This window comes from Manis javanica, chromosome 8, assembly GCF_040802235.1.
Source record: "Manis javanica isolate MJ-LG chromosome 8, MJ_LKY, whole genome shotgun sequence".
Taxonomy (NCBI): domain Eukaryota; kingdom Metazoa; phylum Chordata; class Mammalia; order Pholidota; family Manidae; genus Manis; species Manis javanica.
In genome coordinates this window covers 117,403,755-117,427,273 of record NC_133163.1, presented here as the reverse complement: position 1 = coordinate 117,427,273, position 23,519 = coordinate 117,403,755, and the positions used below count along the sequence as shown (strand labels likewise).

General features: G+C 38.2%; 1 long non-coding RNA gene across 7 annotated transcripts in view; it reads left to right on the top strand.

The window, feature by feature from the left end:
- Positions 1–23,519, top strand: part of LOC118970876 (uncharacterized) — a 99,418-nt gene that overhangs the window by 33,845 nt on the left and 42,054 nt on the right. The gene's annotated exons all lie outside the window — the stretch shown is intronic.

Genomic DNA, 23,519 nt, shown 5'->3' with positions numbered 1-23,519 from the left:
GTTCCAGCTTGGACTGATAGGAACATGGACTTGCAGGGGCAGAGGACTTGGGACATGCGGGCAGATTTGAGAGAGATTTGGCATCAGACAGCAAGAATGCGAAGTTGTCTCAGTGTGAGGGGAATGAGGGGGAAGGAGATGATGCTTATGTTTCTGGCTTGGGCGCCTTGGATGTGGTGTGAGATTAGGGAATGCGGGGACCAAGGGCGGATTAAGATGATAAGTATAATTTCGACATTGTTCCATTGAGATAGGCTTGGGAGCTCCTCCTGGGGAGCTCTGTCTGGTAAGCAGATGGATGAGAAGGAGCTGAGAAGGAGATGGAGTTAGGAGACTTCGGCATCTAGAAGTGAGGATGGGTAATAATGCTGGAGGAGCGTTTTTAGAGTAAGATCTTTGGGTCTAAGATCCCTGAGAAACATGGGTAAGCTCAAAAGAGGATGAACCTAAAAAGGAAACTGAAACTGGGGAGAGGAGAACCCAGAGAGCACAGGAGTCTCCTGGAAGAGGAGGGGTCCAGGACTGTCAAATAGTTCTGAGAAGTCAAACAAGAAAAGGACTTATATTCAGCAACAATATCCTCGACAGAAGCAGTTTCAGTGGAGCAGTCTGGGCAGAAGCCAGACCACAAAGAGTCGAGGAATGAGTAAGAGGTGAGGAAGTGGTGGCGACTAGTACAGACAACTTTTTCAAGGTTGGTGCAGGAGTCTTTAACGTTTCTACCAGCACTTAATCTAAATACAGCACTTTCTAGAACCAGTTACAACTATTTGGAAATCAATTCGGACTCTGTAACAAAAGCCTTCACATAATACAAATACTATGATATAAATTATAATATAAATTGGAGGTGGGGGAATTTGTCTTATGATAGTCATAGATCATCTACAATATAATTTTTTTATTAAGGTATCATTGATATACACTCTTATGAAGGTTTCACAAGAAAAACAATGTGGTTATTACATTCACCCTTATAATCGAGTCCCCCCAATACCCCAATGCAGTCACTGTCCATCAGTGTATAAGATGCCACAGAGTCCCTATGTGTCTTCTCTGAGCTACACTGTCTTCCCTGTGACCCCACACATACAATATAGTTTTTAAAAAATAAAATGAGAATGGTAAATTATATTTGTTAGAATATCAGGCAACTAGCGAAGTGATGCTCACAAAATATACCTGATTTGGGGAAGTGTTCCTGTTGTGCTTGGGCATATTTGAGGTTATTAACTGAGGTCTCACTCTCCCTGGACTTGCTTTTCCCACTGCCTTTCATTCCACCTTTGAGATATCAGTGATCACCTTAGTGTCCCTGCTTCAGGGAAGGACAACGAATCTCTGAAAGAGAGGGTAAAAGAGGACCTGGAATTTTTTTTTCAATTCATGGTGGAGTTGAAAGTCAAACCACTTTTGTAGGAGCTGCTATGTAGATGAAAAGTGTTATTTGTTTTTGTTGATTTGTTTTGTTTGTGTTTTTAGTGGAAATACTTGGCTTTGAATACCAAAAGCGAGGGAAACTGGAGGGAGGATGGGAGAACAAAACCAGAGAGTGGGGGCTGATTTCGGATGCCTCAAGGCATGTTTCCCAGATACTGGGTACACTTTGCAGACAGAACCCCCTGGAAGATTAGGGGGGTGCCGAGATTGCTTGTGTCTCCCTTTCAGGGGACAGTTCAAGAGAAGTGAGTAAGGGCTGTAAATGAGAGGTTCAAATAAGATGTCTATTCAGTAGACTCAGTGTTGGGGCTCATTTTTTGCTTTTTTGCATATTTAAATAAATCAGGTAAGATCTTAGTGGCTCTCAAGATCTATGGTCTATCAAAATGGACATGGTGAAATAGCCAAGGTATAGTCTTACTGTAGATTCTAGTTATGAAGAATGAGTTTTAACTCTATGTACTCTATTATCTATATACTAACATAGAAAAATATCACCAAAATACAGGTATTGAGTTTTTACATAGTACAGAAAGCACTTATAACCATGCATGTGAAATCACAGCACAGTTACCTATTATATAAATACCCCAAAAATCATTCTGGAAGAAAACACAGCAGGCTTTTAACAGTGCTTACTTCTAAGAAAAGAAGTAATATTGGGTGGAGAATGAGAGATTTTGAAGGCAGAATTTTACTTTTTACTCTACTTCTTATCCCCTGAATTTTTCTAAATAAAATTGTATATTATGCATTTCTCATCAGGTAATTAAAAGTAAAAACTTTTTATAAAATCTAGAAGGTTAGAGAAGGGGAGTAGTAGTAGAAATAGTGTGTATCTTGTGTCTCATGCTTTCTCCTTCTAATTTCATTGAAATATTTTCAAAGCTGCTAATTCACTATCAAAACAAAAAATTACCCTGTACCTCCGCTTTACTTCTGGACTCTGTAGACTGTTCTGATACCTAATCACATAGTATCACTTAATATCATGTGATTTTTCTCTCAGGGATGTATTTTATCTTCTCTTTATAGTAGATCTTATGCTTCTGTATATCACACAGCACCTTGTTGATGCTCAGTAAAGACTTACTAAATAAATAACAGCTCATGCTCTTCCAACCTAAAGGAAGAGAAACTGGCCTTCCCTCTCTCTGAGCCTCCCAAAGTCATCATGTTTCAAGGCTAAGGCCAGATTTACTAGGACTCCACCCCTCCCTATCCCTCCAATTAGAATGTATTGTATTTACACTATTCCATATTTCCATAATGCTGTATTACAGCCATTATTTCATTGAATTTCAGTATTTTAGGTTTTTACAAATCAATCTTCTCTCAAACACAGTCTTTCAAGTCAGAGTAGCAGATCTAAGTTATCTTGCATTGCACCCTTCCCAGCCGAGCCGAAGTTTTGCATTCACCAGGTGCTCCATAAGTGCATGTTTGAGTTCAAAGGAAATTAAAAGGTTTGGATTTTTTTATATAGGGTTTTAGAATCCCAAAAGGAGCTAAAAACAGTAACTCAGCTGCAGTGACAACTTCCAACCTCAAAGAAGGAAGAACCTCCTCAGCTCTTAGGGTGTCTGTGACTGCATTATTTAAGATCCAGTGAAAGAAATGGCATGTGGATTCATCATTTGTTCTTTTCCTTATATACCTTTGCAAATAATTCTGGACAATAAATTCCTAACTATGGACTTGCCATCTCAAATGGAATGCACCAGTTTCTATACCCATCAAAATCCGTCTCACTTTGCTCTTCAGTGAGGCAGAATTCTGCCTACTCTCCTTTCTTGTTCCTACCTCGAACTTTCCCTATACTCTTTCTGGTGTATATGTAGAGCCCACAATTACATGCTTTGTGTTCTTTCTCCTATTAACCCAGTAGATTTGAAATAATAGGCTATGGTTAGGCAGAGATATGTGTGTCTCCCTGAAGTTAGAAGCATATTTGGGAAGTCTTGCCCGCATCGTCATCATAGGTCACTTCCCCAATTCTTGCCAATTCCCCATTCTTCTCTGGGTCCAATGCACAGGGCAGCTCTGACTACAGCCATCACCTACTTATGTCAATGTAGTTTTCAGATCTCAGATTTCAAATGTCACTCCCTAACAGCACTTGGCACAATGCCTGGCAAAACAGTTGAAATTCAGTATGTATTAAGTGAATGAATCCACCTATCTCTCTATTCGTCCGTCCACTCCACCATTCTAAAAATCACCATGAACACTTAGTAACTAAGCACCAGCTGCTTTGTCAAAGAGGGCTTCAGGTGCCTCCGGGTAGCAGACCCTCACCAATGGCTGAGATGATACTTGGAATTACTTCAGAGCATCTCTACAGCTGTCAGTCTAGGAACTAGATTCTGACTTTGTTGTGCTGGAGCATATTTTGTTATTGTGTGTTTTTGTTTTACTTTCATGCCTTGCATTCTGAATGCACCAAAACACACTTAATAATATTAAAAGTGATTCAGTAATAATTGCCTTTATTCTTCCTCTGACTGTTAAAACTACTCCATGCAGCTCTATTGCAGACAGACCTGGGCTGAAGTCAGTTTGCAAAATGAGACCTGGGAGCATACAGAAGAGACAAGCTGACTCTTAGGATTGCCCTCTTTTGACAGGTTCTGCTCCATTTGAAGTAGGCAAAGTGCATTTTTTATTCACAATATAGTACTCTAAATTGGCTCCATAGGTTGTTTTTGCTTTGTTTTAATAAATGGATGGCAAAGAAATCCTGGAATGGGCATGGGAATAGCTTGGAAGGGGTTGCAAGCATGTGGGCATTGGAGGGTTTTTGGTTCTGTCCAGGAAAATCCTCCCCTTTCCTTTTGGCTCTACCAAAGTCAGTGTGCAGCCCTGTGAATGCCTGAAAATATAGCTGGTGACTCACAGGGATGTCAGAACAATGATTTATTGTCCCATGGATCCACCCACCTTGAAGGATCCTGGAATTCTAAGAGTCCCAATACAAATTTAATTTGAATTTACTTTTGAAAAATGGAATATATCCCCACTAAAAAGGAAGATTCTTAAGGACTAGGACCATGTCTTTCTATGTTTATTCCTAGGGACTTTTCACAGTGCCTGGCAGAATGTGAACTCTTTTTAAGTATTTGTCAAATAACGTGTGAAACTTTCTGGCTGATGCCACCAAACCAATAAAAAGTGACCTTCAGCAAGAAGGACCTTAAGCTCTCTGGATCTCATTTGCCTTATCCCTCAAATAATAACCCTTTATATTTGAACACTGGCTTTAGTGTAAACCTTATAGATTCTATAGATTCCATAAGCATACTGGAAGGGTAGGCCAAACAGATGTCAGCATCCCAGTACCATAGATGAGAAAACAAGGCTCAGGCTGAAAGATTTGGCCAGTACACCCAGCCACATCCTGATGCACTAAAATTACAAATCCAGGTATTTTGCCTCTAAGCAAAACATGCTTTTCACAGTACCTCTTGGGATTATGAGACATAATTATACTCATCAGTCTCTTGGAACATTTTTTCTAGCCCCAGCAGCAGTGCTGAGTCTTCACTGCATGTTTTGAAAACTACTCCAAAGCTTTCAAAAAAATAACCAGTAATCAAGACTGTGTGGTACCGGTAGAAGGATAAACACATAGATCAATGGAAAAGAATAGAAAATCCAGAAATAGACTCGGATATGTGTGCCAACTTATTTTTTACAAAATGCATAATCAATTCAATGAAGAAAGGATAACCTTTTCCAGAAATGGTGCTAGAGCAATTGGACATCCATGTGTTAGAAAATTGAACCTCAACCTAAACCTTGCACTTTATACAAAAAACTAACTCAAAATTGTCACAGGTACAAGTCTATAAAGCTTTAAGAAAAAATAGGAAAAAAATTCAGGACCAAGCACTAGGCAAAAAAAATTCCTAGACTTGGTACCAAAAGCACGAGTTATACAAGAAAAGAAATTAATAAATCAGACTTGATTAAATTAATAACATTTTCTCTAAGAAAGACCTTGTAAAACAGTGAAAAGACAAGCTAGAGACTTAGAGAAAATATCTGCAAACCACAAATCTAACGAAGGCCTAGTATCTAGAATACATAAAGAGATCTCAAAACTCAACAGTAAAAGAAAAATATTCAGTTAGCAAATGGGCAAAAGACAAACATATAATTCACTGAAGCTGATATACAGCTAGCAAACAATGCACATGAAAAAATGTTGGATGTCATCAGCCATTAGGGAACTGCAAATTAAAATCACCATGAGATACCTCTACAAACATATCAAAATGACTAAAATAAAAAAATACAATACCAAATACTGCTAAAGATACAGAGAAATAGGATCATTCATAAATTGCTGGTGGGATGTAAAACAATGTAACCGTTACAGAAGACAGTTTGGCATTTTCTTATAAAACTAAGCATGAAACAACTGTATGACTCAAAAATTACAATCTTGGACACTTATCTGACACAATTGAAAATGTATATTTGACAAAAACCTGGACATGAATCTTCACAGCACTTTATTCATAATAACCAAAAAAGTCGGAAAACGACTCAGCTGTTATTCAATGGGTAAATAGTTGAACAAACAGTGGTACATCCATACCATGGAATACTATGCAGCAATAAAAAGGAATGCACTATTGATACATGCAAGAAACTTGGATGAATTTCCAAGAAATGATACTGAGTGAAAAAAAATAATCCCCACTTGCTCATGGTGTATAGTCCTTTTTAATATGCTGTTGAATTCAATTTGCTAATATTTTGCTGAAATTTTTATATCTGTATTTTATACTAGTGTATAGTCTTCCTTTTTGTGGTCTCTATGTCCAGAATTGGTATCAAGATAATACTGGCTTTATAGAATGAGTTAGGAAGTGCTCCCTTATCTTCCATATGTTAGAAGAGTTTAAGAAGAATTTGTATTAATTCTTTAGTGTTTCATAGAATTCACTAGTGAAGCTATCTTGTCCTGGATTTTTCCTTATTGGGTGATTTATTTTTATTACTGACCCAATCTCTTTAATTGTTAATAGTCTGAGATTTTCTATTTCTCCATGAGTCACTTTGGTAATGTGTATATTTCTAAGAGTTTCTTCATTTCATCTAGGTTATCCTATTAGTTGACATAAAGTTCATAGTATTCTCTTAGAATATTTTTTATGTAAAGTCAGTATTAATGCCCCCACTTCCATTTCTGATTTTAGTGGTTTACGTCATCTCTCTCTCTTTTTTTTCTTAGTAATTTAGCTGAAGGTTTGTCAATTTTGTTAGTACTTTTAAAGAACCAACTTTTGATTTCATTGATAACTCAATTGTTGTCTGTTCTATTTTGCTTATATCTGCTCTAATCTTTATTACATACTTTATTATGTTCACTTTGGGTTTAATTTTCTATACTTTTCCTCATTCCTTAAGTTGTAAATTTCAGTGTTGATTTGAGATCTTCCTTATTTTTTTAATGTAGGTGTTTATAGCTATAGGTTTTTCCTCTTACTACTGCTCTCATGTCCTATAAGTTTTGGTATGCTGTATGTTTTCATTTACATTTATTTCCAAATATTTTATAATATCTCTTGACTTCTTTAATTCCCATACATTTTTTAATTTTCCAGATTTCCTTCTGTTACTCAGTTCTAGCTTAATTCTACTGTGGTTGGAGAAGATACTTTATATGACCTGAGTGTTTTACTTTATTGAGATTTTTCTGTGATCTAATATATTGTCTATCCTGAACAATGTTCCCTGTGTGCTTGAGTGGAATGTACAGTCAGCTCTTGGTAGTGAAATGTCCTAGATATGTCTGTTAGGTCTAGTTGGCTTATAACGTTGTTCTATTTCCTTATTGATTTTTTGTTAGATGTTCCACTCATTATTGAAAGTAGGTTATTAAACTCTCCAGCTATTATTATAGAGCTGTCTATTTTCCCCTTCTCTTCTGTCACTTTTTGCTTCATATATTTTGAAGTTCTGTTGTTTTGTGTGTACGTGTTTATAATTGTTATAACTTCTTGATGAATTGACCCATCTACTAATATAAAATGTCCTTGTTTGTCTCTTATAGACTTAAAGTCTATTTTTTATGATTTTAGTATAGGTACTACAATTCTAGAATCAGGCCATCATCATCTTAACCCAAGGATGAATCTTAACATTACAAATATTGGGAGAGCTAGATTCATGTGCTTTCTTTTCTTTTCTTTTTATTTTGGTATCATTAATATACAATTACATGAGCAACATTGTTGAGAAGTTGGTTGGTACAATTTCAATCTTCTTGAATTTACTGAGGCTCTTTTTGTGGCCTCCTATGTGGTCATTTTGGAAAATGTTCCATGTGCACTTGAGAAGAATGTGTATCCGGCTGCTTTTGGGTGTAGAGTTCTGTAGATGTCTGTTAGGTCCATCTGTTCTAGTGTGTTGTTCAGTGCCTCTGTCTCCTTACTTATTTTCTGTCTAGTTGATATGTCCTTTAGAGTGAGTGGTGTGTTGGAGTCTCCTAAAATGAATGCATTGCATTCTGTTTCCTCCTTTAATTCTGTTAGTATTTGTTTCATACAGGTAGGTGCTCCTGTGTTCAGTACATACATATTTATAATGGTTATACCCTCTTGTTGGACTGCCCCCTTTATCATTATCTAATGTCTTTCTTTGCCTCTTGTTACTTTCTTTGTTTTGAAGTCTATTTTGTCTGATACAAGTACTGCAACACCTGCTTTTTTCTCAGTATTAGTTGCATGAAGTATTTTTTTCCATCCCTTCACTTTTAGTCTGTGTATGTCTTAAGTTTGAAGTGAGTCTATTGTAGGCAGCATATAGATGGGTCTTGCTTTTTCATCCATTCTATTACTCTGTGTCTTTTGATTTGTGCCTTCAGCCCATTGATATTTAGGGTGATTATCGATAGATATGTACTTATTTCCATTGCAGGCTTTGGATTCATGTTTACCAAAGGTTCAAGGGCAGCCTCTTTACTATCTAACTGTCTTATTTAACTCACTTATTATACTATTATCAGCACAGTCTGATGATTCTTTATTTCTCTCCCTTCTTATTCCTCCTCTTCCACTCTTTATAAGTTAGGTGTTTTATTCTGTACTGTTTGTGTTTCCCTTGACTGATTCTGTGGATAGCTGATTTTATTTTGCCCTTAGTAAGTATTGGTTGGTCTACTTTGTTTGCTGTGGTTTTATTTTCTGTGGTGACACCTATTTAGCCTTAGGCGTACTTCCATCTGGAGCAGTCCCTTTAAAATACACTGTAGAGATGGTTTGTGGGAGGTAAATTCCCTCAACTTTTACTTATCTGGGAATTGTTTAGTCCCTCCTTCAAATTTAAATGATAATCTTGCTGGATACAATATTCTTGGTTCAAGGACCTTCTGTTACATTGTATTGAATATATCATGCCATTCCCTTCTGGCCTGTAAGGTTTCTGCTGAGAAGTCTGATGATAGCCCAATGAGTTTTCCTTTGTAGGTGCATACATATTTTTTTCTCTCTCTGGCTGCTTTTAATACTATGCCCCTGTCTTTGATCTTTGCCATTTTAATTATTATGTGTCTTGGTGTTTCCTCCTTGGGTCCCTTGTGTTGGGAGATCTGTGGACTTCCATGGTCTGAGAAATTATTTCCTTCCCCAGCTTTGGCAAATTTTCAGCAATTATTTCTTCAAAAACACTCTCTATCCCTTTTTCTCTCTTATTCTTCTTCTGGTACCCCTATTATGCTAATATTGTTCCATTTGGATTGGTCACACAGTTCTCTTAATATTCTTTCATTCCTAGAGATCCTTTTATCTCTCTCTGCCTCAGCCTCCTTCTGTTCTCTAGTTTCTATTCCATTAACAGTCCCTTGCACCTCATCCAGTCTGCTCTTAAGTCCTTCCATTGTTTGTTTCATTTCTTTTATCTCCCTCCTGAATTCATCCCATAGCTCTTGCATATTTCTCTGTAGCTCCATCAGCATGCTTATGACTTTTATTTTGAATTCTTTTTCAGGAAGATTGGTGATTTCGGTCTCACCAAGCTCTCTCTCTGGTGTTTGAGGGATTTTGGACTGAACAAGGTTCTTCTGCCTTTTCATGGTGATGGAAGTGGTTGCCAGTGAGTGGCGCATGTGTCAGCTGGGAGAACAAAATCCCTTCTTACTTGCCAGTCACCTTGCCTGTCTCCACTGTCTGTACCAGTTAACTGCACATAGGGAGGAGCCCCTGGGTTAATCTCCTGAGCTGCCATGGGCAGGGCAGCCCTTAGGATGGCCTAGGGCACTGGCCAGGGTCACAGGCGAGCAGCATGTGTTCTGCTGTGAGAACAAAGCCCCTTCGTGCTTTCTGGACTCTGCACCTATCTCCACTGTCTGTGCAGGTCAGCCGCATGCAGGGAGCACCCTCTGCGTTAATCCCCTGAGCTGCTGTGGGTGGAGCGGCCCTCGGGATTGCCTAGGGCAGTGGCAGGGTTCTCAGGCAAGCAGTGTGTGTTCTGCTGCGAGAACAGAGCCCCTTCATGCTTCTCAGACTCTGTGCCCATCTCCGCTGTCTGTGCCAGTCAACTACGTGCAGTGAGCAGCCTCTCAATCTGGGCTGGTTAGCCGCATGCAGGAAGAAGCCTCTGTATTAAGCTGTGTGGTTGCTGTAGGCGGGGCTGCTCCCTGGCTGTTCCACAGCAATGGCAGGTCAGCAAGTTTGCTTGCAGTGAGGGCAGTGGGGAAGGAACAGCAGGCTGCTTATCACCGTGAGGGGTTCAGAGCTGTGTTGCCACCCAGGGGTTTAGGGCGCCTGAAGTTCCTTAAAGTTCCCAGCCTGCTGGGCTGAGTGTGCCAGGATGATTTAGTTCACTTGTTAAGCCCTTGTCCCTTTAAGACTTTTAAAGCGCATGCTTTTCTTTTGTCCCAGGGCAGGCAGCGGTGGGAATGCGTTTGCAGTCTTAATCTCGGATTTTGCTTTTCCACTCCTCTAATATCCAGCGCACCATGCAATGTGTATCTGTGCTCCCGGGGAAGATTACTAGAGCTGGTTATTTAGCCATCCTGTGCTTCCACTACCTCCCCACTCTGATTGTTTTCCTCCCACCGGTGAGCTGGGGTGGGGGGAGTGCTCGTGTCCCGCCGGGTCACGGCTTTGTATCTTACCCTTTTCTGTGAAATGTTGGGTTCTCGCAGATGTAGTCTGGCTTGTGTACTGAATCTTCTGGTCACTCTTTTAGGAATAGTTGTATTTGCTATATTTTGAAAATATATATGGTTTTAGGAGGAGATTCTGCCACCCTACTCATGCCACCATCTTGAATGTCCACCTCATGTGCTTTCTACTACGGTGAAATGTGAAGTATACAGCACCACCTATGAAGTGTTTTGCCTAAAAATATTTAACTTCTAGTTGAAAGGAAGGAGAAGAGAATGGAGAAACAACTCATACTGCTTTATGAGGAAGCAAAAGCAGACAGATTCACATGGTGGAATTTCAACAAGTGAATGGTAAGATACTTCAAGGTTGAAGAAACATATAATAAAATAACAAACCAGTTATAAAGATATTTTAAGGACCATTGGAAAATCTTGAATATATGATCTTTATTGTATAAGTGACTTCAGCATTTTACCTGTAGCTGGGGTGATGTGGAGAGGTCTGGTTTTACCTACAGGACCAATGATATTCTTTTATATACCATCACCACTGCCTTTTATCTCTGATGTGGTCATGAAAAGAGGAAATTCGGTGATTTCAGAGTGAGGACCTAATTAGTAATATCTTCCCTGGCTCTTAAACAAAAAAGAAATACTGCCTTTAAAACACAAAGTATTATAAGTACATCATAAAAAATTTAAATGAAACACTCCCACTCCCAGCATTAACCACTCTTAGCAGTTTGCTGTGAATATAGTATTTTCTGAATTATTTAGGTGTACACATATGAAGGTGTATTCAGATTTTTTAAATTTATAAAATAAAATTACACTATGAATGTTGTTCTTCAACTTGTTTCTTCTCCCCAGTATATCCCAATATATAAATCTAATTCCTTCTTTTTGATGGCTGCATAGTATCCTTCAGTGTAGATCCACAATAACGTTTTTAACTCTATTGTTATACACCTATGTTGTCAACTTTTCACTATCACAAATATTACAAATATTCAGCAATAAGCCCACAGATATATTTTTACAGATCTGTGCAAATATTTCTGTGCACAAAATTCTTAGAAATGACCTTTCTCAATTGGGACATTTTGTATATGAGGCCAAATTGACCTCTAAAATGTTTGTACCAATTTACCTCGACAGAAACATAGATGTGAGTCTTCAAACCATACTCTTATGGTAAGACCTTCATATTTGGCTTTTCACTTAATGTAAAGCTGATGCATTTTCAATCATTCATAAACTACAATTGCCTTTGTTTTGACTGACCTTGTGATTTAAATCTTACTTAGGTTTCTATAACCTGCTTATTCCTTTAACATGTCAATGATCTTTTGGGTCTGTAAGTCTTTTATTGTATTGGTTTTTTAAGTAACAACAATATGAATAGCAAACATATTCATTAAACTTGATCATAAATGACTTTATTTCAAGGCTTGAGTCCTGCCATAAATCATTATGTATGGATTCCCCAGGTCATGCCTTTGGTTGGAGGGCAACACATGATACATGGAAAACACCTCCATTCTCTTTTACTACTATCGATTTTAGCATAAAACCTCCACAGTACAATATCTTGGTTGTTAGTCACATTGTATATTCATGTTTTAGTTATTTAACTCACACAGGGTACAATTTTAGCACTGCTATCTACTCTCCAAGTCTTTTATTCAAAAGTCTGTATCCCTCAACTGTCTTGATATTTTATATTTCAGCCCTGGAACCCCAAATCTTGGGCTTTCTGAATTTACATCACATGGGTGTGGAAGCAACCCCCAGGTGACTTTAAGAAAGCTATTTTTCTGCCAGGTCCTACACAAATTGTCAATTTTTTACATTTATCCTGTTTTTAGTTTTAAAACAACTCTACTGTGACTTATATAAAGGATATTACATAATTGCATTTGTTGTCACCAAATAAATGCTCTTTTCAAGTTAGAGAGAGGTCAGTTTGGAGAGGAGTGGCAGCTTGTAGGCTGAATGCTCTAAGTGTGAGTGTGTGTTTCAGCATGAAGGGGAAGTGGCTAGCTTCTGTTGTCCAGAAAAGACTTCCAGACTCAGTGGTGAGAAACCTGTAAGATCCTATAAGATCAGAGTGTGCTGTCTTCTGAAGGGTGGTCAACCATCGTGGTTTGCCTGAATGGGTCTGTCCCAGGTTTACCACTGAAAGACCTTCGATCTGGAAAACCTCTTAGCTCCTGGGATCCCTTGGCCACCCTAGCAGTGCAAACAGGCTCAGCTACATCTATTACTTCATCATTTGTAGAAATGACAAAATGGCTATAAAAACTGTGGCAGTTTAAACATTTACACATAACAAAATGACCCACTTAAAACACCCCAAATTATTCATTATAACTGTGCTATTTGCAAGATAATTTCAGAAATTTTAACAATATCAATTTACGCATAGCAGTTCAGTAATGGTCCACGTTAAAAACTGTAAGGTGAACATCTTCCTTTTTTTTTAGGAAGAAAATATGATTTTAAATACTCATATTTATTTCTAAATATCAGAGTTCTCGGTCATGAAGCAGAATCTCTCTAAATAGGGAATAACTTCCTAAGTTTAAGAGCAATGTGAAAAACTCAAAAAGAAAGAAGCAGCAGGTTTAACAACATTAAAATGTTTAAAATTTATATGAGTCTATAAACATTTTTTTAAAAATTAGAAACTGGAAAAGAGGAGTGTAGAACAAATATGATAAATGATAAATAACTTTACCAAATAAAGGCCTAATATATAGAAGGAAGAAAGACATCAAGAATCAAATAGAACAATGAGCAAAAAATATGCATTCACAATTCTTAATAAAGAAAAAGAAAAGCTAATCACTAGGCAAAAAATCCACTTAACCTCAATTATATGCAAATTATGCAATAACAAATACTGTTTACCAGAATTCAAGTAGGGTACAATATTTTTAATTTATTATTATAAGGAATTCTGATTAAAGTACAGTAAGATGAATTTTTGCCCACTATGGTGAATTTTTACTTTCTGAAATTATTTCAATCATGTATACCAATAATATGAAAAGAAGTGATGTTGGTATAAGAGTAACTTTAGGTTGATTGTACCCTTACGATGTTTAATTTGTTGGATCCACTGGCAGAATAGATTCAGATTCATTGTTTTTCTTTTTTAGGCATGGGTACTATAATGAGGTGTTGTATACTTCATTTTGCATCATCTCAGGGGGCACAACATATCTGGTTTCTCATCCTTAGTAATGATACGTAACGCAGAGTAAGCCAGTCAGCCTTTATACCTGGAATGTAACTCTATTTCTTTTTGATGAATGTAAAATAATCAGAACCTGATAAAAAAATAACCTTAGAAAGAAACAACAAACATAAGCTCTATTTGTAAAATATGAAGGAGAGTGTTTTTTTCTAATGTATGTCATAAAACAAGAAACTTAGGTTAAGTGTGTAGTTGGTTATATATACCTTTTGAATACTTCAACTTGCAAAGTAGTTGGTTCAAATATGATACGATTAGGGGGTGGAGCCAAGATGGCAGCGTGAGTAGAGCAGCGGAAATCTCCTCCCAAAACCACATATATCTATGAAAATATAACAAAGACGACTCTTCTAGAATAGAGACCAGAGAACACAGGACAACATCCAGACCACATCCACACCTGCGAGAACCCAGCACCTTGCAAAGGGGCTAAGATACAAGCCCTGGCCCGGTGGATCCCAAGCGTCCCTCCCCCCAGCTCCTGGCAGGAGGAGAGGAGTCAGAGAGGGAGGGAGAGGGAGCCCAGGACTGCTGAACACCCAGCCCCAGCCATCTGCACCAGACCGCAGATACAGTGCATGTGTGGGGTCCTGGATACTAGGGAAACAGGGCAGCAAGAACGGTCAGTGGGTATCGGAGGCCAGTGCTGGAGAAGAAAAGAAAAGCGAGCGGCCATTTTTTGTTGTTGTTGTTATTGTTTTGTTTTGGCGAGCACTTTTTGGAAGTCTTAAAGGGATAGAGACCCCAATACTAGGGAAACAGGGCAGCAAGACTGGTGAGCGGGTGCCTGAGGCTGGTGCCGGAGAATAAAGAAAAACGAGCAGCCATTTTTTCTTTTGTGGTCTTAAAGGGGCACGGCGGGACACTTAGTGCAGAGGTAGGGAATCTGGGTATCTCTAGGCACTCTAATCCCCTGGGCTGCAGGGAGCACAGAGGCCCCTTATGGAGATAAATAGGCTCCCAGCTGCTCCCCCTCCAACGCAACTCCACCACTTTGGAGTAGCAGCCTGAGCCAGGCCACACCCACAGCAACAGCAGAGATAAACTCCATAGCAGCCAGGCAGGAAGCAGAAGCCCGATCTGTGTGCTGCTACCCAGCACAAGCTACTAGAGGTCGCTATTCTCCCAGGAGAGGAAGGCCACAAACCAACAAGAAGGGAAGTTCTTCCAGCCATCACTCGTCCCAGCTCTGCAAACTATTCCTATCACCATGAAAAGACAAAATTACAGGCAAACCAAGATCACAGAGACACCAGAGAAGGAGACAGACCTAACCAGTCTTCCTGACAAAGAATTCAAAATAAAAATCATAAACATGCTGACAGAGATGCAGAGAAATACGCAAGAGAAATGGGATGAAGTCCGGAGGGAGATCACAGATGCCAGAAAGGAGATTACAGAAGTGAAACAAACTCTGGAAGGATTTGTAAGCAGAATGGGTAAGATGCAAGAGGCCATTGATGAAATTGAAACCAGAGAACAGGAACATATAGAAGCTGACATAGAGAGAAATAAAAGGATCTCCAGGAACGAAACAATACTAAGAGAACTGTGTGACCAAACAAAAGGAACAATATCCATATTATAGGGGTACCAGAAGAAGAAGAGAGAGGAAAAGGGATAGAAAGTGTCTTTGAATAAATAATTGCTGAACACTTCCCCAAACTGGGGGAGGAAATAATCGAACAGACCACGGAAATACACAGAACCCCCAACAGAAAGGATCCAAGGAGGACAACACCAAGACACATAATAATTAAAATGGCAAAGATCAAGGACAAGGAAAGAGTTTTAAAGGCAGCTAGAGAGAAAAAGGTCACCTATAAAGGAAAACCCATCAGGCTAACATCAGACTTCTCGACAGTAACCCTACAGGCCAGAAGAGAATGGCATGATATCTTTAATGCAATGAAACAGAAGGGCCTTGAACCAAGGATACTGTATCCAGCACGACTATCATTTAAATAAGATGGCGTGATTAAACAATTCCCAGACAAGCAAAAGCTGAGGGAATTTGCTTCCCACAAACCACCTCTACAGGGCATCTTACAGGGACTGCTCTAGATGGAAGCACTCCTAGAAAGAGCACAGAACAAAACACCCAATGTATGAAGAATGGTGGAGGAGGAATAAGAAGGGAGAGAAGAAAAGAATCTCCAGACAGTGTATATAACAGCTCAATAAGTGAGCTAAGTTAGGCAGTAAGAAACTAAAGAGGCTGACCTAGAACCTTTGGTAACCACGAATTTAAAGCCTGCAATGGCAGTAAGTACATATCTCTCAATAGTCACCCTAAATGTAAATGGACTTAATGCACCAATCAAAAGACACAGAGTAATAGAATGGATAAAAAAGCAAGACCCATCTATATGCTACTTACAAGAAACTCACCTCAAGCCCAAAGACATGCACAGACTAAAAGTCAAGGGATGGAAAAACATATTTCAGGCAAACAACAGCGAGAAGAAAGCGGGGTTGCAGTACTAATAGCAGACAAAATAGACTTCAAAACAGAACGTAACAAGAAATAAATAAGGACACTGCATAATGATAAAGGGCTCAGTCCAACAAGAGGATATAACCATTCTAAATATATATGCACCCAACAGAGGAGCACCAGCATATGTGAAACAAATACAAACAGAACTAAAGGGGGTAATAGACTGCAATGCATTCATTTTAGGAGACTTCAACACACCACTCACCCCCAAAGGATAGATCCACTGGGCAGAAAATAAGTAAGGACATGGAAGCACTGAACAACACAGTAGAGCAGATGGATCTAATAGACATCTGTAGAACTCTACATCCAAAAGCAACAAGATATACATTCTTCTCAAGTGCACATGGAACATTCTCCAGAATAGACCACATACTAGCCCACAAAAAGAGCCTCAGCAAAATCCAAAATATTGAAATTCTACCAACCAATTTTTCAGAACACAAAGGTATAAAAGTAGAAATAAATTCTACAAAGAAAAAAGGCTCACAAACACATGGAGGCTTAACAACATGCTACTAAATAATCAATGGATCAATGAACAAATTAAAATAGAGATCAAAGAATATATAGAAACAAATGACAACAACAAAGCAAAGCCCCAACTTCTGTGGGACGCAGCGAAAGCAGTCCTAGGAGGAAAGTATATAGCGATCCAGGTAAACTTGAAGAAGTAAGAACAATCCCAAATGAAGAGTCTAACATCACAGTTATTGAAACTGGAAAAAGAAGAACAAATGAGGCCTAAAGTTAGCAGAAGGAGGGACATAATAAAGATCAGAGAAGAAATAAACAAAATTGAGAAGAATAAAACAATAGCAAAAATCAACGAAACCAAGAGCAGGTTCTTTGAGAAAATAAACAAAATAGATAAGCCTCTAGCCAAACGTATTAAGAGAAAAAGAGAATCAACACCAATCAACAGAATCAGAAATGAGAACGGAAAAATCATGACAGACTCCGCAGAAATACAAAGAATTATTAAAGACTACTATGAAAACCTATATGCCAACAAGCTGGAAAATCTAGAAGAAATGGACAACTTCCTAGAAAAATACAACCTTCCAAGACTGACCAAGGAAGAAACACAAAAGTTAAACAAACCAATTATGAGCAAAGAAATTGAAATGGTAATAAAAAAAAAACCCAAGAACAAAGCACCCGGGCCAGACGGATTTACCTCGGAATTCTATCAGACACACAGAGAAGATATAATACCCATTCTCCTTAAAGTTTTCCAAAAAATAGAAGAGAAGGGAATACTCCCAAACTCATTCTATGAAGCCAACATCACCCTAATACCAAAACCAGGCAAAGACCCCACCAAAAAGAAAATTACAGACCAATATCCCTGATGAATGTAGATGCAAAAATACTCAATAAAATATTAGCAAACAGAATTCAACACTATATCAAAAGGATCATACACCATGACCAAGTGGGATTCATCCCAGGGATGCAAGGATGGTACAACATTCGAAAATCCATCAACATCATCCACCACATCAACAAAAAGAAAGACAAAAACCACATGATCATCTCCATAGATGCTGAAAAAGCATTTGACAAAATTCAACATCCATTCATGATTAAAACTCTCAGCAAAATGGGAATAGAGGGCAAGTACCTCAACATAATAAAGGCTATATATCATAAACCCACAGCCAACATTATACTGAACAGCGAGAAGCTGAAAGCTTTTCCTCTGAGATCGGGAACTAGACAGGGATGTCCACTCTCCCCACTGCTATTTAACATAGTACTGGAGGTCCTAGCCATGGCAATCAGACAAAACAAAGAAATACATGGATTCCAGATTGGTAAAGAAGAAGTTAAACTGTCACTATTTGCAGATGACATGATATTGTACATAAAAAACGCTAAAGACTCCACCCCAAAACTACTAGAACTCATATCGGAATATAGCAAAGTTTCAGGATACGAAATTAACACACAGAAATCTGTAGCTTTCCTATACACTAACAATGAACCAATAGAAAGAGAAATCAGGAAAAGAATTCCATTCATAATTTCATCAAAAAGAATAAAATACCTAGGAATAAACCTAACCAAAGAAGTGAAAGACCTATACCCTGAAAACTACAAGTCACTCTTAAGAGAAATCAAAGGGGACACTAACAAATGGAAACTCATCCCATGCTCATGGCTAGGAAGAATTAATATCACCAAAATGGCCATCCTGCCCAAAGCAATATACAGATTTGATGCAATCCCTATCAAATTACCAGCAACATTCTTCAATGAACTGGAACAAATAATTGAAAAATTCATATGGAAACACCAAAGACCCCGAATAGCCAAAGCAATCCTGAGAAAGAAGAATTAAATAGGGGGGATCTCACTCCCCAACTTCAAGCTGTACTACAAAGCCATAGTAATCAAGACAATCTGGTACTGGCACAAGAACAGAGCCACAGACCAGTGGAACAGATTAGAGACTCCAGACATTAACCCAAACATATATGGTCAATTAATATTTGATAAAGGAGCCATGGACATACAATGGCAAAATGACAGTCTCTTCAACAGATGGTGCTGGCAAAACTGAACAGCTACTGGAGGAGAATGAAACTGGACCATTGTCTAACCCCATATACAAAATTAAATTCAAAATGGATCAAAGACCTGAATGTAAGTCATGAAACCATAAAACTCTTAGAAAAAAACATAGGCAGAAACCTTTTAGACATAAACATGAGTGACCTCTTCTTGAACATATCTCCCTGGGCAAGGAAAACAACAGCAAAAATGAACAAGTGGGACTATATTAAGCTGAAAAGCTTCTGTACAGCAAAAGACACCATCAATAGAACAAAAAGGAGCCCTACAGTATGGGAGAATATATTTGTAAATGCCAGATCCAATAAAGGCTTGATGTCCAAAATATATAAAGAGCTCACACGCCTCAACAAACAAAAAACAAATAATCCAATTAAAAAATGGGCAGAGGAGCTGAACAGACAGTTCTCCAAAAAAAGAAATACAGATGGCCAACAGACACATGAAAAGATGCTCCGCATCACTAATTATCAGAGAAATGCAAATTAAAACTACAATGAGGTATCACCTCACACCAGTAAGGATGGCTGCCATCCAAAAGACAAACAACAACAAATGTTGGCGAGGCTGTGGAGAAAGGGGAACCCTCCTACACTGCTGGTGGGAATGTAAATTAGTTCAACCATTGTGGAAAGCAGTATGGAGGTTCATCAAAATGCTCAAAACAGACTTACCATTTGACCCAGGAATTCCACTCCTAGGAATTTACCCTAAGAACACAGCAATCAAGTTTGAGAAAGACAGATGCACCCCATGTTTATCGCAGCACTATTTACAATAGCCAAGAATTGGAAGCAACCTAAATGTCCATCGGTAGATGAATGGAAAAAGAAGATGTGGTACATATACACAATGGAATACTACTCAGCCATAAGAAGAGGGCAAATCCTACCATTTGCAGCAACATGGATGGAGCTGGAGGGTATTATGCTCAGTGAAATAAGCCAAGCGGAGAAAGAGAAATACCAAATGATTTCACTCATCTGTGGAGTATAAGAACAAAGGAAAAACTGAAGGAACAAAACAGCAGCGGAATCACAGAACCCAAGAATGGACTAACAGGTACCAAAGGGAAAGGGACTGGGTAGGATGAGTGGGTAGGGAGGTATAAGTAGGGGGGGAAGAAGAAGGGGGGTGTTAAGATTAGCATGCAAGCGGGGGGGAGGGAGAAAGGGGAGGGCTGTACAACACAGAGAAGACAAGTAGTGATTCTACAACATTTTGCTATGCTGATGGACAGTGACTGTAAAGGGGTTTAGAGGGGGGACCTGGTATAGGGGAGAGCCTAGTAAACATAATATTCTTCATGTAAGTGTAGATTAAAGATAACAAAAAAATGAAAGAAAGAAAGAAAAGGGGGATTACTCCCTGATAGGATAAAACTAACTGTAAATCAAAGATTAATGCATGCTTTAAATATCCTTAATTTTGATCACTTAAAGGGTGTCAGGTGATCGGCTATGGAGGTACACTTTTGTGATAATATTCCTTTCTCTTAAAGAAAAAAAAAAGCAGTTCCTGTGTGGTGACCCCCAATGAGTTCTACACAATGGTATAAAGGGCATATCAAAGTGTGGGCAAAGGGTCTGTTTGTGTTTATACAGAGGATCAAAGCCTAATTTGGCTACCCAGAAAATGAACTAAGATACGATATGAAGAAGAACTTCCAACATCAGCACTCTCTGGAAGAGTCATACCAGAAGATGATGATCAAAAAACCTTAACAAAGATCCAGGCACTGCTACAGTTGTAGCTGCATTCATCCCACCGGTTCCTGGACTTCCCATTGGAATGAAGAAGAAGATATCTAAGCTGACCTGTGCAGACAGTAAAACAACAAATTTGACTGGATCTATACTGTAGGAACTCAACCAAGAATTAGGAGAAGTGCAAGTTGTAGCGCTCCAAAATCTTACAACTACAGACTACCTACTGTTAAAAGAACATATGGGATGTGAATAGTTCCCAGGAATGGGTTGTTTTAATTTGTCTGATTTCTCTCAGACTGTTCAAGTACAGTTGGACAATATCCATTATGTCATAGACAAATTTTCACAAATGCCTAGGGTGCCTAACTGGTTTTCTTGGCTTCACTGGAGATGGCTGGTAATTATAGATCTGCTTTGGTTATGTAACTGTGTTTCTATTATGTTAATGTGTGTGCACAATTTAATTAGTAGTTTAAAACCTATACATGTTTAAGTTACTCTACAAGAAGATATGTCAAAGAAATAATCAATGTTCCCATGTTTTCTTCCGTCTGCTACCTCTATAGCTTTTCTTCTTCCTTCCTAATTACAACCCTTAAATAGAATTCGTGCCTCATATCGAATTCACCGAGTATCATAATTCCTCCAAGTGGTAAAGATACCTCAAGACAAAGGCTGGGCATAGAAGGCACAGGGCATAAATCTGCAAAGAAGTAAAAAGCTAACCTTTTCAAACAATATTGCTTCTCTCTTACTTGCCAACTTTACATTTCCCTGTATGGCCCTGGAAGATGACTGGTTAGCCAGACGGGTAAGATTCCTCAAGGGAGGAACAACCTAAGACAGGCACAGTCACAGGGGGGCCATCAGGTGAGAAATCGGCGATCAACAGAGGTGAGGCTTAGAACCTCACCCCCCCTGTTTTGAGAGAAATCTTCTGCATCTGTGGATGTTTTATTGCCATTGTCTAGCTTGGATTAACACTTAGTCTACAGGCACACACCTGATCATCTACAATTGCCCTCTTACAACACTAAACTATGTTTTCTACCTTTATCTTGCATCTACCTACCACTTCAGCATTTTATTAAAAATAATAATAATAATAATAAAGGGAGAAATGTGGGATTCACATATAAATCAAGTATAAAAATCAAACGAATATTCATATTTGACCTGATTGTTTATAGTTCATAATGCATGATCAAAACCGAAAGTTTCTCTGATGACTGCCCTTGTACACCATGTACACCATGTACACCATGTAAGAACTTACTCACTATGTAAGAACTTGTTCACCATGTAAGAACTTGTTCGTTATGCTTCAGAAGATTGGAGACTGATGAGAAAAAAAAACCAAAACACTTTCTGGACAATTACACCTTTTTAAATTCAGACTGACCTTTACCAATTTTATCAGGCACATATTAATTTATTTGGGGGTATCATGGCACTAATTAATTGGTAGAACTAAGCAACAATATGCTTTACCTTAAACTTGGTTATACTGTAAAGAGGTTTCACGGAAAATTATTCTGTACATAAGGATATTTTTAATTAAGCAAGCAAGCAAAAAAAAGGTATATTAAATCTTGAAAACAGTAGTACTATGCTAAATTGCCATTAAAAATAAGTTTAAGTCAGTTCACGGCAGCATAAAGAAGGGTTGAGGCTGTCAAGTTATGTTAGGTAAGATCATATGAAGAACATGACACATTAGAATTTCCAGGAACCATCATGTGGGCCAACAGAGCCGCAAGGAAGAATCCAGGGTGTCTAGGCATCATGTCCAGCACTGTATTTCTCTACCCTTTGCTGACTTTATCTGCCTTCCTTTACTTAACATCCAGCTGCTCTGGTTTGGTGGTGCAAAAATGAACTATGTATAATATCTACATTAAACTGAGGCAATTCTCTACTGAAGAATGATATAGATTAGTTAGTTTATATTGTATGAACGTGTGTATTACACAAATAGGTTACAACAGAACAAAGGGTCCTGACTTAAGCCAAACTATCTGGTGTTATTCAGAGAGAAAGAGAAATGACATGCTTACTGCCGTTGCCTGTAGAGCTCGGCCTTTCTCAAGCAGGTAATTCGTCCTCAGGTTTGAATTCTCGATTAAAGCATCTAATTGCACGTACAGCTTAGATTAACCAGTGTCACCGTGGTATATCATTGCATATGCTTAAATATTTTAAGTAAGTGGCAGAGAAAATCAGAACATTAGTTCAGAGTTATAACCCCAAGTTATACTGGATATCGTTTGAAATGTTTCTGAGTTTTACATGGAATTAATAATGGGAGAGTGCAAGTTTTGGTAAACATCTAAAAATCTTTAAAATTCAATAAAAAACACATCTGTAAACTTCAGTATCCCATCAAATCATAAAAACAAAAATATAATTTCTAAAAAGACATATATATATTTGCAGTAGATATGAAAATTATCATATTAAGTGATCAATCTGGGTGGAAGTAACAAATGCATAAAAATAGACAAAATAATACTTATATCTGAATCCACAGTTATGGGCTGTGTTAACTATGTAATTACAGTCACCACAATTTAAAATGCAGAGTTCAGTAATGTACTTGATTAATGATTTGAAATAAAACCTTACTAAGCTGTTGTACATTATTGGAGTTGAAACATCTTCAAAGATAATACCCTTATGAGTAAGATTTATAAAATTCATAAAAATTATTAAGCCACTAGCCCTCCAGTTTTGCTGGTTCTCTCATTATTTAATTAAATAAATCTCTGGCAGATGGTCAGTTTCTATTTGTAAGAGAGTCATGTCATTAACTTTTTGAAAATCATCTCTGACACTTGATAGAGATCCCCCTGAGACACCCAAGTGGATTCAGCTGCCAAAGCCACTTAAACTCTGTTGGTTAAGACA